The sequence below is a fragment of the Chiloscyllium punctatum genome, unplaced genomic scaffold, assembly GCF_047496795.1.
Source record: "Chiloscyllium punctatum isolate Juve2018m unplaced genomic scaffold, sChiPun1.3 scaffold_1414, whole genome shotgun sequence".
In the NCBI taxonomy this organism is placed as follows: domain Eukaryota; kingdom Metazoa; phylum Chordata; class Chondrichthyes; order Orectolobiformes; family Hemiscylliidae; genus Chiloscyllium; species Chiloscyllium punctatum.
The window spans coordinates 25,001-29,578 of NW_027311148.1; positions in this window are offsets into that span (position 1 = coordinate 25,001).

The window sequence follows — 4,578 nt, forward strand, 5'->3', positions numbered from 1 at the left end:
TTGGTATAAATCAGTAACCACTGACACTTAGAATTTTTTCGGGTTGGTATAAATCAGTAACCACTGACACTTAGAATATTTTCGGGTTGGTATAAATCAGTAACCACTGACACTTAGAATTTTTTCGGGTTGGTATAAATCAGTAACCACCGACACTTAGAATTTTTTCGGCTCAGTAGAAATCAGTAACCAAGCGCATTTTTGAATTGGTTACTGATTTCTCCGTTCGAGTTGCGGCTGCGGTTGGCTTCAAATAGTGGTGGGGGCTTAATTATCGCCGAGGGGAGCATGTCCCGGTGGTGTGGCCGAGGATGGAGTGCCTTTTGAAGGGGGTGTTTCTGAATTTGGACCCTTTTTGAGTTGCATGGCCGGATGGGTGTGGTTTTGAAGGGTGTGTCTGTCTGGAGTGGCACCGGCGTTGGTGTGAGGCTGAGGGTGGGCGTTCGGTTCCTGGTTAGGGATAGGGAAAGGGTGAGACTTAGCTTTAGTGCTCGTGCCCCCGATTTTGGTAATGTTTGACGTCAATTTTCCAAGGAGGCGAATGCAAGGCTTCAGAGGGACTTTGAGTGTTCGGGGGCGGGGTAGCTCAGCCGGATTTGCCCCGGCGGTTCTGCGGACGGTGTTGACTTCGAGGGCGGACCGGCCCCCGTGTTCAGTCCGAATATCGTGCATTGTTAACGGCGGGAAGTGTTCCAAAAGGGAATGGGATTGAATGTGACTGCTGAAGCCGACTTTGAGACCTGTAACGCGGGTAGCTCAGCCGGATTTGACCCGGCGGTTCTGGCGACGGTCTCGCCTTCGAGGGGGGAGCGCCCCGCGTGTTCAGGCCGAATTTTGTGCATTTCCATCGGCGGGAAGAGGTCCAAACGGGAATGGGATTGAATGTGACTGCTGAAGCCGACATTGAGACCTCTAACGCGGGTAGCTCGGCAGGATTTGACCCGGCGGTTCTGCCGAAGGTCTCACCTTCGAGGGGGGAGCGTCCCGCGTGTTCAGGCCGAATATCGTGCATTGTTAACGGCGGGAAGTGTTCCAAACGGGAATGGGATTGAATGTGACTGCTGAAGCCGACATTGAGACCTCTAACGCGGGTAGCTCGGCCGGATTTGACCCGGCGGTTCTGGCGACGGTCTCGCCTTCGAGGGGGGAGCGTCCCGCGTGTTCAGGCCGAATTTTGTGCATTTCCATCGGCGGGAAGAGGTCCAAACGGGAATGGGATTGAATGTGACTGCTGAAGCCGACATTGAGACCTCTAACGCGGGTAGCTCGGCAGGATTTGACCCGGCGGTTCTGCCGAAGGTCTCACCTTCGAGGGGGGAGCGTCCCGCGTGTTCAGGCCGAATATCGTGCATTGTTAACGGCGGGAAGTGTTCCAAAAGGGAATGGGATTGAATGTGACTGCTGAAGCCGACATTGAGACCTCTAACGCGGGTAGCTCGGCCGGATTTGACCCGGCGGTTCTGGCGACGGTCTCGCCTTCGAGGGGGGAGCGTCCCGCGTGTTCAGGCCGAATTTTGTGCATTTCCATCGGCGGGAAGAGGTCCAAACGGGAATGGGATTGAATGTGACTGCTGAAGCCGACATTGAGACCTCTAACGCGGGTAGCTCGGCCGGATTTGACCCGGCGGTTCTGCCGAAGGTCTCACCTTCGAGGGGGGAGCGTCCCGCGTGTTCAGGCCGAGTTTTGTGCATTTCCATCGGCGGGAAGAGGTCCAAACGGGAATGGGATTGAATGTGACTGCTGAAGCCGACATTGAGACCTCTAACGCGGGTAGCTCGGCCGGATTTGACCCGGCGGTTCTGCCGAAGGTCTCACCTTCGAGGGGGGAGCGCCCACCGTGTACAGGCCGATTTTCATGCATTTCCAACCGTGGGAAGGGGTCCGAAAGGGGATGGGGGTGAACGTGACTGCTCAACCCGACTTTGAGACCTCTAACGCGGGTAGCTCAGCCGGATTTGACCCGGCGGTTCTGGCGACGGTCTCGCCTTCGAGGGGGGAGCGTCCCGCGTGTTCAGGCCGAATTTTGTGCATTTCCATCGGCGGGAAGAGGTCCAAACGGGAATGGGATTGAATGTGACTGCTGAAGCCGACATTGAGACCTCTAACGCGGGTAGCTCGGCCGGATTTGACCCGGCGGTTCTGCCGAAGGTCTCACCTTCGAGGGGGGAGCGTCCCGCGTGTTCAGGCCGAATTTTGTGCATTTCCATCGGCGGGAAGAGGTCCAAACGGGAATGGGATTGAATGTGACTGCTGAAGCCGACATTGAGACCTCTAACGCGGGTAGCTCGGCCGGATTTGACCCGGCGGTTCTGCCGAAGGTCTCACCTTCGAGGGGGGAGCGCCCACCGTGTACAGGCCGATTTTCATGCATTTCCAACCGTGGGAAGGGGTCCGAAAGGGGATGGGGGTGAACGTGACTGCTCAACCCGACTTTGAGACCTGTAACGCGGGTAGCTCAGCCGGATTTGACCCGGCGGTTCTGGCGACGGTCTCGCCTTCGAGGGGGGAGCGTCCCGCGTGTTCAGGCCGAATTTTGTGCATTTCCATCGGCGGGAAGAGGTCCAAACGGGAATGGGATTGAATGTGACTGCTGAAGCCGACATTGAGACCTCTAACGCGGGTAGCTCGGCCGGATTTGACCCGGCGGTTCTGCCGAAGGTCTCACCTTCGAGGGGGGAGCGTCCCGCGTGTTCAGGCCGAATTTTGTGCATTTCCATCGGCGGGAAGAGGTCCAAACGGGAATGGGATTGAATGTGACTGCTGAAGCCGACATTGAGACCTCTAACGCGGGTAGCTCGGCCGGATTTGACCCGGCGGTTCTGCCGAAGGTCTCACCTTCGAGGGGGGAGCGCCCACCGTGTACAGGCCGATTTTCATGCATTTCCAACCGTGGGAAGGGGTCCGAAAGGGGATGGGGGTGAACGTGACTGCTCAACCCGACTTTGAGACCTGTAACGCGGGTAGCTCAGCCGGATTTGACCCGGCGGTTCTGGCGACGGTCTCGCCTTCGAGGGGGGAGCGCCCCGCGTGTTCAGGCCGAATTTTGTGCATTTCCATCGGCGGGAAGAGGTCCAAACGGGAATGGGATTGAATGTGACTGCTGAAGCCGACATTGAGACCTCTAACGCGGGTAGCTCGGCAGGATTTGACCCGGCGGTTCTGCCGAAGGTCTCACCTTCGAGGGGGGAGCGCCCACCGTGTACAGGCCGATTTTCATGCATTTCCAACCGTGGGAAGGGGGCCGAAAGGGGATGGGGGTGAATGTGACTGCTCAACCCGACTTTGAGGCATCTAACCCGGGTAGCTCAGCCGGGTTTGACCCGGCGGTTCTGCCGACTGCCTCGCCTTCGAGGGGGGAGCGTCCCCCGTGTACAGGCCGATTTTCATGCATTTCGAACCGTGGGAAGTGGCCCAAAAGGGGATGGGGGTGAATGTGACTGCTCAACCCGACTTTGGCGCTTCCGAGCCGGGTAGCCCGGCCGGGTTTGACCCGGCGGTTCTGCCGTCGGTCTCGCCTTCGAGGGCGGAGCCTCCCCCGTGTACAGGCCGATTTTCATGCATTTGCAACGGTGGGAAGTTGCCCAAAAGTCGATGGGAGTGAATGTGACTGCTCAACCCGACTTTGAGACTTTTAAGCCGGGTAGCTCAGCCGGGTTTGACCCGGCGGTTCTGCCGACGGTCTCGCCTTCGAGGGGGGAGCCTCCCCCGTGTACAGGCCGATTTTCGTGCATTTCCAACGGTGGGAAGAGGTTCAAAAGGGGATGGGAGTGAATGTGACTGCTCAACCCGACTCTGAGGCTTCTAACCCGGGTAGCTCGGCCGGGTTTGATCCGGCGGTTCTGCCGACGGTCTCGTCTTCGAGGCCGGTGCCTCCCCCGTGTACAGGCCGATTTTCGTGCATTTCCAACGGTGGGAAGTGGTCCAAAAGGGAATGGGGGTGGACGTGTCTGCTCATACCGACTTTGAGACTTGTAAGCCGGGTAGCTCAGCCGGGTTTGACCCGGCGGTTCTGCCGACGGTCTCGCCTTCGAGGGGGGAGCCTCCCCCGTGTACAGGCCGATTTCCGTGCATTTCCAACGGTGGGAAGAGGTTCAAAAGGGGATGGGAGTGAATGTGACTGCTCAACCCGACTCTGAGGCTTCTAACCCGGGTAGCTCGGCCGGGTTTGATCCGGCGGTTCTGCCGACGGTCTCGTCTTCGAGGCCGGTGCCTCCCCCGTGTACAGGCCGATTTTCGTGCATTTCCAACGGTGGGAAGAGGTTCAAAAGGGGATGGGGGTGAATGCGACTGCTCAACCCGACTCTGAGGCTTCTAACCCGGGTAGCCCGGCCGGGTTTGACCCGGCGGTTCTGCCGTCGGTCTCGCCTTCGAGGGCGGAGCCTCCCCCGTGTACAGGCCGATTTTCATGCATTTGCAACGGTGGGAAGTTGCCCAAAAGTCGATGGGAGTGAATGTGACTGCTCAACCCGACTTTGAGACTTTTAAGCCGGGTAGCTCAGCCGGGTTTGACCCGGCGGTTCTGCCGACGGTCTCGCCTTCGAGGGGGGAGCCTCCCCCGTGTACAGGCCGATTTTCGT